Source organism: Parasteatoda tepidariorum, chromosome 1 (assembly GCF_982258835.1).
Source record: "Parasteatoda tepidariorum strain Cologne lab strain chromosome 1, Ptep-v5.0, whole genome shotgun sequence".
NCBI classification, from domain to species: Eukaryota; Metazoa; Arthropoda; class Arachnida; order Araneae; family Theridiidae; genus Parasteatoda; species Parasteatoda tepidariorum.
In genome coordinates this window covers 36,936,469-36,952,216 of record NC_141755.1, presented here as the reverse complement: position 1 = coordinate 36,952,216, position 15,748 = coordinate 36,936,469, and positions in this window count along the sequence as shown.

The following is a 15,748-nucleotide window of genomic DNA, read 5'->3' as shown; positions in this document are numbered from 1 at the left end:
TTATATAAGAGACACTATAGTATGTTCTTTTTCGCATCTTATTTGTTCTTTATTCACTTGTTTTCTCTTTATTCACACGCAAAACAAAGTGTACCCTACCCTTATCAGGCAAGACTTCAGTATATTTTTTGTAGTAGTAGTGCTTGCAGCATATTTAATTTTATATCTTTCACTACGTAGAAATAATTTCAGTTTAAGGTGGTAAAAAAATAATTTTCTTGTTGCAAGCAGAAAGCGTTTTAAGAAAAGTTTTTCCTGCTCAGTATAACAGAAACAATTTACCTGGTAACAATTTTTTGTTATAGCTTTTATTGTTTTAAAATATTTCCTTACTTTTTTGGTTCTGTAAATAATATTGTTTCTTGACAATTGTGAAACTAAAAATTCAAATCGCTGCATAACTAGAAGCTTGTAAGCTTTTTTGGTTTTCGATATATTTCCAGCAATATAGCACTTTTTTGCATCCATCACCCATGTCTAGATTGTGATAGGAAATTCGCCTCACTTATGTTTATAAAATTGAGTCAATATGTTGAGTGAGAATGTTGCTGGATTGATTACAGCTGGCAGTTGAGTGGCAATACCTAATATATAAGTAACTGGAACTGATGAAATGATACATTTCAAATCTTAGTGGACATTGCATAGTAAAAAAGGTTTGAAAACCTCTGGAAGTCCTTTCTTGCGCTTTTAGCAGAAAAAGAACCATCCATTTTGAGATAACTTTCTTAACGCATTTCAGATAAAGCGTCAAATACGTCAAGAGCGTTTAATAATGCGTCATTTCAGGACAATTCTTGACAGTAGTTCTTGCCATACTTTTAAACAAAAGTATGGTGATAAACCTAACTGAGAGATACCTCTAAGATAAGTGTATACTGCCGAAATATATTAGAAAAACGAACATAAATATATATTTTTCGATTTCGAGACAATGTTTGACTACAATTAGTAAAAATGTAGTCGATTTGGAAGATATTTTAATGGAGATTAAAAAAAAATTTATATGAAATACATTTTCCCTTCCTTGATCGTAAAATATACTGAGGAAATGTTAAAATTGAGCTATGTGCGAACAAATAGGACTGGTATACTGAAAATTATTTTTAAAAAAATAATGTAGGGTCATATCCACAATTTTTCTAAATGAGTGAAAAAAGAGCTTCAATCTTCGTCCCTTATAAGTTTCCTAATGTTCAAATTTTGAATCGTGAAACAAACAACCAAAAAAAACTATTTTACTTTGTTTTTCTACTTTTTTACACTATTACGAAATTTTTTATTTTTTATTTCTTTCTCAGTTATCTTGAAAAAATTGTTTAAATAACTGACGTTTGTTCTCCATGCAACTATTATATTATTAGGTTTAGCGTTATGTAGTGTGTTATCAAATTTTACGAACTCAAACAACGATTAAAGTTGCAAGAAACAGCGAGTTATTATGGTTGTATAAACATTTTAAGATTTTATGAACTTTTTAGACTCGGAGAAAAGAAATCTTGTAAAATTATCGTGCGGTATGGTAATGACATTTCTGGTTAAAAAAACATGTTTCGAGCGTTAAAAACGAAAATATACGGTTTTTAAAATATTTATTTGGTAATAGTTTCGTTCATGTGGTAACGGTTTTGCGGAAATTAAAGTTCTTATTGCCACGCATTCGTTTTATTTTTTATTTTATATTTTTATATTTTATAACCGTCGTTCAACAGCCGACCCAATTTTATGGGTTTACGACTACTAATGTTCAACTCCGTAGCCTTGTAATTTTGAACCCGATCAGGAAGACAAGTGAACTCCTGGATAGAGTATTAGGAGAAATTTGCCTTCGTGGTGGACTTGTTGATGGCGCTAACTCGTATTTGCGTTACACGGAGAGGACGGCCACGAGAACCTCCCACGGTTAGCCTGACGGCAAGGGAACTCTAAACCATGATACCACTGAGGATATTTCACGTCAGCACTGTGGTCGGTGCAAGCCAATTGCTGAATTCGTATCGCCTGTGATTCGAACCTGGTTCGCCTCATTGGAAGGCAAACACTCTATCCCCTGAGCCATCGCTGCTTTGCCATGTATTTAGTAACATTTGCCATGTATTTAGTAAAAGTACATTTAATAGAATAGATGACTTTTACTCTAAGCTATTCCATAAATTTGCTAAATTTTATCGCTTATTAAAAAATCATATTTTGATGGTAATTTTACAGAAAGCATCATCCATCAACGCGCTTGGGTAAAAATAGCTGAGCTTTTTAGATGCTTTCACAGGGCCAGAAACACGGTAAATTTTACCACATTTTGACCATAATACACTTCGATTAAAATAACTGAGCATTTAGATGTTTTCATACAGCCTGAAATACAGTAAATTTTATCACAATTTTGACCATACCTTTTTTTTGCATAACTAAAACCTTTAAAGTTAAAACTCAAATTCTTTTATTCATAAAAACAGCTAAAAAAAGTTTCTGCAACTTTAAAATTTTCTTTCTTTCATATAACAGTCATTACCAACCATCCCCTATGCATTTACCATTTGGAAGAAAAGTGCATTTTTAGTTGTTTCAAAACACCGTTTTTATCCATTTGTTGACGTTTCATTTCACTCTTGCCCAAGTGGATAAACTGTCTTGAAAAAATATTAACTATCAAGTATGAGACATCCATAAAAAGGAAAATAGTTGGATAGGATAAATAAAACAGGGTAAAAAGCGGGTCTAAATAAAATTTTATACCTCAGGGTAAACTGTTATGAATGACTCAAAAGTCGTCTATAGGGGTTTTATCTGTCTTACGTGCGCTGAATGTCTCAAGAAGATTTCAGTTCCCATTTGGAACACTATTGAGACTTAAACATTTCTGGAGTTTGAATTGGATCTATGATATCATTTACAGTTGCATACACAGTTGTCATTTGTCACCATTTGCTTGTCTAAACTTGTCTTCTATCCCTGTTGGAATTTAGAAGATAAGTAGCATAGATCTAATAACCATTTTGCTTGTGGAGTTCTAAAGGAATTTGTCGTTAGATGCTTAAGAGCAGTTTGAGTAGACTGATAAATAATTCGGATATGTTATTGGGGGTTGAAAAGGCTTTAGAGTTTATGTTTTTCTTCATTTTTCCCCTTTTCTTTGGGAGGGGGGATTTTCATGAAATGCATCGTTAAAGTGAGAAGCAAAACTAACTTTGTGCAGTAAGTCAAACTTATTTTTACTATTTATTAAAATAAACTAATGGTTTTATGAACGTAGTGCAAACTAACTTTTAAAACATTTATTTTTATTGAATTCAAAACCTTAAGCAGTTACCATCAGATAATTTTATAGCTATATTAGTCTAATTTAATACAAAATGTTATATTAATTTTGGGTATTAAGGACTCCTCAAAAGTTATTTTATTCAGTAATTTAAACTTTATGGAATGATATAGTGGTACTTGTTATTGTGGGATGCATCGAATTTGTCATAAGAGGAAACGATAAAAACAAAATTATTATTATTAATATTATTTGAAGATTATAGACGTGAAGAATTGAATGCAGAAAGAAAACGTATGTAGAAGTTAAAAATATTAAATTTTTTTTATCGCAATTAAATATACTATACGTATTCCCGAAAATAAAGACAAAAACAAAATTATCTTCGGCTAATTTTGTAACTACATTAGCCTACTTTAATACAAAATAATACATTAGTTTTATGCCTCCAGAGTTATTTTGTTCAGTAATTAAAACATGATGGAAGAATATATTTGTATTTGTTATTGTAGGATGTATTGAATTTGTTATGAGAGAAAACAACAGCAACAAAATTATTATTATTAATATTATTTGAAGACTATACGAGCAATGAATTTAATGTAAATAAAAATGTATAATGAAGTGTAGCAAAATAAAATTTTCTTTATCATAAATAGATGTATAAGCGTATTGTTTAAAATAAAGTAGCTGTAAGTGAAATTTTTCTTATAGTGAAAATGTTGAATGAGATATTTATTTTGGCGATAGAGGAAATGTTTTTTTTTTATTGCAATCTTATGTGAATATTTTGAATTGCGATCATTCTGTATTTCAACACTCCAATCATTGTGTTTATTTCGATTTTTGTACTTCTTCAATGATAATTTTGAATTGACTTTCATTTTTGCAGTTAAGGACCATCTACTACCGCTTTACATTTTACTGACGTAGAACTAAGTTAACTTGTCGTTATTTGTAATTGCATTTTTTATTTTACAAGCAGAATTTAAGAAAAATATGTTCTCTGTAGATAAAATAATTTTAATATGTCGTTGTTTGTTTTATAACAGTAGCTAGTAACGGCAATTCACTTCCGTACAGCATCAAGAATTTTTTTCCCATTGGCAAAATGGGTGTTGTTTTGGGTTTGATGGCGTGCGCACCTTATTTAGACGTCATCACACTTTTCAACTGTGAAGGGAATTTCATCATTTGAACGATATTTTTCTTTTAATTTTTAAAAATTGCTTAAAAAAACTTATAAATGTGTATGAGCTGCATTTGTAAACAGAAATTCAGAAAACAGCTCATAAGTCTTAAACACAATATACTATCAGAGATGTATAACTAATCAATCCAAATTATTCTGTTTCAAAAAAAATCTCGAACATTTTTTTTTGTGTAGCATACAAAAATTAAGTTAATGAGTATCTTTAATATCCTATTTTGATCCGATAAAAGTAACTACAGGGGGAATATAGAAGCTTTTGTGAGAGCATTTTATGAATTTTTAGCAATTTGAATCATTAACATATTATAAATCTAGCAGTAATATTAACAATTATATATCTAGCCATTTGCTACTTAAAAATATAATAAATGCTTTTTTTCAACATTTCTTGATTTGAAACATTTAAAATACCAATGATAAAAATTTATCAGTTGGTAAACACAATACCTTCTAATTTGAATAAATATTTATAGCGATTTTCCGTATAATTCTGCAGATTAGTTTAAAAATAGTGAAGTTATGCAAGCCAATAGTATAAACACAGTTTAAGCAATACTGCTGAAGATTTATTTTTTCTGACAAATATAAAACTTTATCTCAAAAATGTAAGTGAAATAATAATTAATTTGCTCGTTTAATAGCGTGTGATTGTGAAGGATGAAATACAAACGAGAACTGATTATTTATTCAAAATTATTAAAATTAATATTTAGTATATATTATTTCCAGATAAACGAACAGTTGTTGAACCAAAATGTTTTTTTGGTAAGATAAGCCTAACAAAATAAATACAATTTTGAGACTAAAACGCCAGCCTGAATGTCTTAAAGATCCAATTGTCTATTGAAACATCAGATAAAATATTCATTTCCTGGGAAAAACGTATAAAAAGTAAATACAATTATTTATTCCTATTGAAAGAATTTTTTTTTATCATTTGAAAATAAAGATATTTTTTTACATAAATTATTTATTCAGTTACATTGAGATTTCATTCAATGATATGTATGTAATTTAATGCTCCCCTTTTTAAAAATTCGATTTTAAACTTTTGTGCTCAATAAAATATTCAGGAAAATATCATGTTTTCTGCTTCACCCGAAAATTCAATAATTTGAAATTGAATACTGCAATTTTATTTTGCAGATTCTTCAGATGAATTCAAAATAGTTTTTTTTTCATTTCGTTTTATTTAACTTATTTAATATGGTATAATTTTAGTATGATAAGGCAAGCTTCAAGATAAAGTTTTCAAAAATATATGTGAACTGAATTTATCATTTTTTTAAGTTGAATGTCTTGAAATATATATTTAAGACACGATTCAAAATAATGTTTTCAAAAATATATGTAAACTGAATTTATCATTGGTTTATTTTGAAAGTCTCTGAACATATACTTCTTTTCTATTTAAACTTGTATCCTTTTACTTTTAAAAACCAAATATGATTTTTTACGCAAGTTTTCATAGTACTAAAAATAAGTTATCGATAAATATTTATAAAAAAATCAGTACATGTTGTTAGAGATGCTAGATACATCTACAGTAAAAATCTTTTTTCTGATGTTAATGGTTTAATAAAATTCCCATTATAAATTTATAGTTGACTGAAAATTTAAGCTGATAATAAAATTTATACTGTATAGGAGAGATGATTATAATATTAATCTGAATATGAACTTTCTTGGTTTCTATGCAAGTTCTTAGATAAAAATAAGCTACTGATAAATATTTATAAAAAACATTACAAATTGTTGGAGATGCTAGATACCTATACAAAAAAATTTTTTTTTCGATATTAATGGTTGATCAAAATTCCCACGTAACTGAATGCCTAAAATGTTCAACTGTATGGTGGGAAGAAAAAAATATGAAACCGAATCTGAACTTCCTTGGCTTTTATGCAAGTTTTATCTTATTAAAAATGAGTTGCTGATAAACACTTATAAAAAAGCAGTACATGGTAGAAATACTAGAAATTTTAAATTTACGCTCAACTGAAGGCTTAAATTGATAATAAAATTAAATTGTAGGGAAGAAAAATATATGTTTTTGATTTAGAATTACAATAACTCATCCATTTTTGTAAAGAATGGAATTTAATTACGTAATTTTATCAACCCGTTTTTCTAAAACACTGCGTTTAAAACAGATATAATTTTATTCAATTTGTAACTTCATAATTCTTTTATTTTGAATTCCTCTATGTTTTCAGTTTCAAAATGGCACTTAATATATCTTTTTTGTCAAACACAACATATTAGTTTAAACGTTATAAGATACTGTTCTAAAATGCGTTTTGAATTCTTATACTTGTACGAACAAAGAACAATTCAAAATATAAAAAGATGATTGCGAAACAAAATATCTGAATAATTTTTAAACTTATGCATTTTATGCTTCAAGTGTTGTTGTAAAGGATAAAAGTATGATTTGTAATTTATAAAAGGAAACTCCAAATTTTAAAAATGCATTCTTTTATGTTTAATAAATGCTTCATTTTAATTCTTTTTAACGTATTAATTTTATTTTAACTAGTAATTTTAATCCAAAAGAAATAAATTCGTTTAATTTGTAATGTGAGATATTATGGACTATTTTTATTTGCAAGGTACATACATACTGTATTTAAAATAGATTCGAGTTAAATAATGGAATATTGGAAATGTTAATGGGATGAGTCAAAATGAAAAGTAGAGTTTGTGCATTGCAAAATCAGATGTATTTTCTTTGATGTTATATTTAAATATTTTGATGCTACTTTGATATGATTAAAAAATTTTGAAAAAATAATCCCTCTTTTATTATTAGAAAATCGTAGTTTTCTTATACTATTTTTTATCAAACATCTCTAACATCAAATAGCATTAAAAAATTTTTTTATCAAATTTTACTTAGAATATAGAAACACTTTTCATAAAGCTAATAATTTACATTGAAAATATCATTATAATTTACCGCACACTGTCATGGCTTTAAAATTATTTCCTAATTACTGTAAAAAATTGCTCTAAAGCATTACACACTCGCACTCAAATCTATTTTCACGTCTAATACTTTTTGTGAAATCAATGATGTTTTTTGATTTTTTTATAGCTAATTTTGGAAATATATATTTCGATTGTTGTTGTTGTCGCAGGTCATTAAGGCAGAGGAGGCGATTGTTCTTATTTTCCAGTGGCGCCATCTATGGCCAAGAATTTGACTTCAGCCACACACATACGTAGCACCTGTTTATAGGTCATACCCAGTCATACATCCATTCATTCATCCACAGATCGTAATTTTGACCTGAACCAGAGAACGATCTATCCCCAGTTCAGTACCTCCAGGGGTATAATTCTTTGGATTACATAAATGAAACAAGCAAAATGTTTTTTCACACGAACGTAATTTGTCAAAAACCACGTACGATAGTAGTCAGCAAATAAAAATTTAGCTTCTGCCCTTAAAATTCAATATTTAAATCAGAAAAGAATATAGTAATTTGTCATTGTTTTATGCTGATTCCCCCTTGATTTTGTAAAGGAAACATTAAAAATAAAATTCACAATAAAAACCTGTAAGAGTTAGTACTTTTAAAATTTAAAGAAAATATGATTTATGTGTTGAAAATATTAATGACTGCTCAAAATTTTAAAAATATCTCAGAAACTAAATTGTTTTTGAGTGCTGACTGAAATTCTCTTCAGATTGTCACATGTTTTTTTTTAAAAATTCCTGAGCACTTTAATACCAGTTTGTTTTTTAAAAGAATTTAAATCTTACATTAGTCTAAATGAATCATATTTTTGCAACACTTAAGGAAATAAAAGTTTATTTGAAATATCACTGTAAGGGTTCAAGTGTTTATGTTTTCCTGTGAAAACTAACTTCATCTTCTGAAATTAACTAATATTGGCTTAGATTAAATTTTCTCAGAGTAATATTAATTAAACTACTAAAATCTATTAATTATTTATTAACAATTAAAATTACTAGTATTTAAAAAATTAATAAGATCTTGCAGTTATAAACATATAATCTGCTAGGCATGTATATATAAATGTATATAATGTAATGTAATGAATATATATAAATGTATATTATGTAATGTAATGAATATATATAAATGTATTTAATGTAATGAATGAATATATATAAATGTATATAATGTAATGTAATGAATATATATAAATGTATATAATGTAATGTAATGAATATATATAATGTAGTGTAATGAATATATATAAATGTAACGTATTGCTTGAAGTTATTGGAAGCAACATAACCATTTGAAATATACATAATTTTCAATGTCATTAACATCACAAAAGTTTTTAGAGTATATGGTAACAACAGTTTCAGAAATACTTTTTAAAAAAAATTGCTCTTATAAGCAAAATTTCACTTTTAAAAGTATTTTTGATTTAAATATAAAATCTAAATATAAAATCTAAATAAATATCTCTTAAATAATATTATTATTTCAAAAATGGTTTAAGTCAAACATCTAATTAAATCATAAAAATAATGTATTTGAACTATATATATAGTGTTGAATGTTTGTTAAACTTTGAAGTTACGAATCAAAAAAAAAGTTCCATAGAACTATATCTGGAAGAAAAAAAAAACTGTACATAGCGCTGAATGCTTGTTAAACTTTGAATTTAAGAATTAAAATAAGTCCCATAGAACTGCATAAGAAAATAATATATGTATATATCGTTGGATGCTTGATAAACTTTGAAGTTAAGAATAAAAAAAGTTCCATAGAAGTAAAAAAAAGAGTTATGAACAATTACGTTGCTTACAAAAGAACTAAAGCGTGATATGAAAACTGGAGAAAAACGTGTTTTCCATGTGAATATCCAGATAACATATCCAGTTTAAACTTTTTAAGTTCTTTGGGAATGGGATTTCTAGACTGATTTTATACAATCATTTTTATGTTTGGTCTTATTCTTCAGGGTGTGGATTTTGGACTTTATTATCAGAAAATTCAGTAGAATTTTAAAATAGACAAAAAAAAACAAAAAAAAAACAGCCGATTCGTGACAAATAGCCATTTTGAAAGCTCGCTATTTCTTTAAGAAATCCGTGATTTATTATTGTTAGAAGATAAATTTTATGGCTTCGGACGGTATGTTTTCTTTGAAGTCCTTCAAAGTTTATTTTTATGTTATAATTCAAACATTTTTCAGTTATATTGTCCAAATATTATCTCGTAAGATTAACTTGACAGATACCAAGTAAGAAACACTAGTGTAAAATTTTAATATTAGATTCCAAACGCATTTTATAAATATTGATTTTATTAATCTATATTTCATAACCGCCGTTGGACAGCTTACCCAATTTTTAGTTCACGGCTACTAATGCTCAACTTCTTAGACTTACAATTTTGAACCCTATCCGGAAAACAAGGGAACTTCTGGCTCAATCATTGGGAGAAATTGTGCCTTCGTCGCGGACTTTTTAATGTAACTAACGCGTTTATGCGTTACAGGGCTAGGAAAACCACGAAACTCTTCCATGATTAGCCTGACGACAAGGGAACTCTAAAGGCCTGGTTTCTTAGGACAGGACGCCGTCAGCTGGAAATCAGCGCTAACCTCTGATTGGTCCATTTGTGAGTTTGATAGTATACGTCATCGAACGCTCATCTTGAACTACAATTACCGTTCAACTCAACTGCAGTTGGATTACAACGTGACGTTAACCACAGAAGCAATGGCGGACAACATCCAACAGCACATTGAAATCAGCAAAGATTTTGACTTTGACATTAAACATAGCTTCTTCATTAAGCATAGCACTCTTCATTTAGCTCAGCTATAATGTATTTTTTCTTGGACAAAGTCATTATTTGTTCTCTAAAACACTGGTCGACAATCACAAAATCAATACAAATTCAAAATAAATATTTGTTTACGTTATTAACGCATGCGTAATGAGAGATAATGTCTGCGTTGGACCGACTGCTCACGCTGAGCTATTAAAAAAGTATTTTTTTGGCGTCAGCTCTACGTCAACTTTCCGCTGACGCCCAGATAAGGCGCTAGTTCTAAGAAACCAGGCCTTGAGCTAACAAACCAGTATTTTGTTGGCGTCAGCGCGACGTTGACGTCCCGCTGACGCCCAGATAAGGCGCTTGTCCTAAGAAACCAGACCTTAACTCATGGTCCGTTTATCACTGATGATATTTTTACGTCAGCACTGTGTTCGGTGCAAGCCGGGTGCGCAATTCATATCGATTAGCCATCTTAGGGATTCAAACCCATTTCAATTTATTGGTAGGTGAACGCTCGATCCCCTGAGCCACCACGAGTCTTATAACTCTTATATTAATGTATAGAGATTTTCCAAAATCAAAGAACATCTCTTATAACTAAGGTGATCGCAAAAAATAAAAGAGATAGCTTCTGGTAGCAATTAAGGCGCAAAGAAATTTAAGAATATTCTTTCTTGCTTCTTAAACTATTACATTTGTTGTTTATCATTAGCGATTAATAAAAACTTTCAGTAATGCTTACTTCTCAAACGTCAATTTCTTTTTTGAAATCTTCATTTCTTTTAGAAATCTGTGTTTTGACAAATAATTTATAGAAAAATTTCTACAAAATGACATACAATGATCAGAAAGTTAAAATTATTAAAAAAAATTGGAATATCATGTACTGTGTAAGAACGTGAGCTTCGTTTTTTTTGTTTTTAATTTTCAGTTCATCTTCATAGAAATGTATTATATTCAAATACTCTCTAGAAAAATTTCTCGAAATAGACATAAGATGTTCTGAAAATGAGAACTGTTTTTAAAATACAAATTAGAATGTCAAGTATTTCGTAGGAACGAGAGCTTCGTTTCTATTTTTAATTTTCAGTATATTCTGACAAAAGGAGAGCAGCTTATATTTCAAGAAATAACTGAAGAAAGAAAAATGATTTTAGAAAAAACGCTTGCCACAGAATTTTCCTTCAAATTATAATATGCTTTTAAAAATAAAATAATGAAAGTTGATATTGAGAAAATCAAACGTGGAAGTTATTAACGAAACCTCTTTCGCAATTTAAAGTTGTTTTGCATTTTATAACCAGTTTCAGTGTCAGAGAAAAATAAAAGGAATTTCTAATAAGCTCTTTTCGTCTCCTTCATTCATCCGATAATCAGGCTGATTTAGCTGCTCATAATTCCATTTCCCCCAATTATGAGTTTTCAGATATTGATATTATTTTACTCACTTTAAGATTAACTTGTGACTCCTGATATGTAAAGTTCTTTAAATTCACTTTTTAAATTAATATAAGAAAAATATTCATTAGAAGTCGAGAACTCGATAATCATACAGAACACCCAATATGTTTCCTTTTATAACTAGGGAGCTATCACTACTCAAAACCCAATCTGCTTTCTCCGTCACTTCAAAATTGTTTTGGCACCCGAGCTCGTTTTGTTCACTTATTTATTAAAATACAATAGTTTAGTACTATGAGAAAAAAAGGATTATCAAAACTACCAGAATATGACAAAACCTATCTTCTAATCTAATCTAATCTAATCTATGGAATCTATCTAATTCTATGGGATCTATGGGAGCACTATTCAAACATTATCTATGGGAGCACTAAAATCTAATCTATGGGAGTCTAGTCAAATCAAAAAATGCTCGGAAATGTTTAGCGAAACGCTTTGGTAATGATTTTGGTAAAATTTTCAATAAAATAAAATTTTATAACAATTAATAAAATTTGGTAAATGTGTCAAAATTCGGTAAATTTATCATGATTTTTAGAACATGACATAAAAACTACATATTCGGTTAAATTTATTTCTAATTTTTATATTTTTTAGTAAATTACAGTAAAATCAATTTTTACAGTACGCAGCTATAGTTATTTAACTACAGTAATTCTGATATTTTTTGTAACGCTCACACTCACTGAAACCATTTCAACAGTACGAATTCAAGGGGAACTATCTACTTCTTTTGAAATTCATAATGGAGTTAGACAGGGAGATGCATTAGCGTGTCTTCTGTTCAACATAGCCTTAGAAAAAGTTATTAGAGATGCTGGCATAAATACTACAGGTACTATATTTAATAAATCAGTTCAGATTTTGGCATACGCCGATGATGTAGATATCATCGCAAGATCTAGGACAGCCTTGAGTGAAAAAGTTTTGGCACTGGAAAAATCAGCTAGAAAAATTAACTTAAGAGTGAATGTGGAGAAAACAAAATATATGTATTGTGGTACAATGGAAACCATCCCTAAATTGTTTAAAATAGATTCTTTTAAATTTGAATCTGTAAAAAATTTTACTTATCTAGGATCAGAAATAAACTATCAAAATGACATCAATCCTGAAATCAAAAAAAGAATAATCGCAGCCAATCGCTGCTTCTATGGTTTAAGATCATTATTGAAATCTCACTTAATAAAAAGAAAGACTAAGATCTTACTTTATAAGGTATTAATCAAGTCAGTTTTGACTTATGCTTCAGAGACATGGACTTTAACAAAAAGGGAAGAGAAGTTGTTAGCAACCTTTGAAAGGAAGGTCCTACGAACCATCTTTGGCCCTATACTCGATAACGACAACTGGAGGAAAAGATATAATTTTGAAATACATAGAATCTTTGATGGCGATGGTATCATTAAATCTATTAAATTAAGTAGAATGAGATGGGCCGGGCATGTAGTGAGAATGAGCCCAGAACGAACAGCATTGAGAGTCTCTAATGCAAGCCCCTCCAATAAAAGGCCAAGAGGAAGGCCCAAAAAGAGATGGAAGGACTGTGTGGATGAGGATTTTGCCATCCTAAAAGTAAAGAACTGGAAAACGATTGCTGGGAGAAGGGCAGAATGGGAAAAGCGTCTGAGGAAGGCCCAGGCTCACAAAGGGCTGTCGTGCCAATGCTGATGAATTCTGATATTTTACTTTAAATATTCATTTAAAAGTTACGATACATCAGATTTTTTGCTCCGAAAAATTTGACGATAAAAGTTCCAGCACTCTTGTTGCCGGTACCTTTTACCGTGCATTTTACAGTATTGCACTTTTTACAATGCAAGCAAACTTTTCTTTTTTATAGTTCAAAAAAAAGAAGAAAAGCTTCAATCACTCTCCCAAGGTTGCATGATTTATAAATCAATAATAATTTGTTTGTTTTTACTTCATAATTGAGTTTAATTTTTTTTAACTGCAAGAAAAGATATATAAATTCAATATCTATCGTACAAGGCTTAGCAAATACCATTATACTTAGCTTGACCATTCGAAATAAAAAAAAAATATTTTGCGCATGAAAGCCATTGGTAAAGAAATTTAATAAAAACGAATTTTAATAAAAACGAAATCTAGAGAAATAAATATGTCTGAGATTTGACAGTTTCTAAATTGAAAATTTGAAAGAAACATCCAAATGAAAATACTCAGAATGTCAAGAAAATACAAAATCACATCAGAATTATAATATCTGAACCAGTGCAGTATTTTTTTTATATTTACATTTTATAAGAAAAGAAAACAATGAGGTAAAGTTTAATATCGCAGTAGATTTCTTTTTGGTAAGAAGGAAATTGAAATTCATATTGCACTCATATGTTGATAGCACGATATTTATTTTACCTTATTGCATTTTTGTAATGCTACCGTGAAATTAAATAATCATATCAAATTCCTTTTTCAAGATTTCCGTATCGTCCACCTATACAAATAGAACGAAGTAATCTTTTTTAAACGTGTATTCTATCTTTCTTTAGTATTCTATTTTTGTCCATATCCAAATGAAAGGGGAATAATCGAAAATATAAAGAATTTATATTGTTCTATGAGTATCAGCAATGTTAAGATGCATATCTAAATTTCTTTTCTTTTTGAGTGGGAAGATTTTTTTTGGTAAATTAATTTAATTTTAATGTAATATTTAATTTTAACATAAAATTGTATATAGTTTTTTTCGAAATTCATATTTTATGTCAAATTCATGTTGCGTTTAAAGCAATTAAACAATTTGAGGTTTCTTAATGTAGATATAAGAAATTCAGTCGGGCGAGATAGCTCATTGCAGACCAAAGCTTACCATGCCCATTCTTGTTTTCTTGATTTTCAGATTTGGGGTGCAGGAGCAGTTACTCCAGTTAGATGGTCATCCGAACATGGAACTCATAGAATTTATTCTCCAAGCAGTCTAGGTGCGAAGAGTAAACACGTTTAAATATAAAATTATTGTACTCAAAAACTTACAAGTTGGTATTTATTTTAAACTCTAACAACGTTAATTGAACCTTAAGAAAGTAATTATCTAGGCTTATTTTCATTAACGAAAAAAATTGTACATGTTAATGACTTTCGACATAAGTTTTACTTGTCTATGTTATATCAATTTTGTTTCCAAATTTTTTTTTTTTTTTTTGAAGATTAAACTAAAGCAATTAAATCTATTTCAAATGTACTTATAATAATTTTTAGTATAAAATAATTAAAAGATTTGATAGAGTTTCAATACACCAATGAATTTTGTTGAAAACTTGTTCTGATTTAAAAGTTTATTTTTCAAAAAGTTGAGAGTGAATATATTTTCAAAAACACTTGTTGTTTTATTTTAAGAAAAGAAAAATTTTATCATCTGCTTTAAAACTTCTTTCGAATTACAATTCTGACTGAAGTTCATGTTCAAAATTTCGGCATATTTTACTTAAATATAAATGAAACAATTTCAACTTTTATCCAATTAAAAACGCACAGTTGAAATAATCAAAAATAAAAAGTTCCTCAATTTTGTTTCTTGAAGCTAAATCAATAATGAGAAAGAAAATCATCTTACTGGAAATTTTAACCACAATTTAAAATATGTTTTTGTCGCACCATGACAAAATTATTATTACTATTAATTACATGATCATTATCTTAGGTTTCTCATTAGTATTTCATAAATTTTAATTCATTTTATCTATGATAATAATAATTTATGTTTCTTTAGTACTTTTTTAATTATAATTCATGCTTAAAAATAATTACACTGTTAAAAGTTCCGGATTAAAATTACGGTAAGAAATACTAGAACTGTGAGTGCAGCATCCGTAAAATAAGTTTTTACCATAAAATTTTAAACAGTAAGTCTTGCAGCAGTATTTATTTAGCCACAGTGATTCATTAATTTTACAATTACTGTAAAAAAGCATCGCAAAATTTTAAAATAAAATAGTAAAATAATAATAAAAGTAATAATAAAAATAATGATAATGATAAAAATAATGATAATAATAAAAATAATGATAATGATAAAAA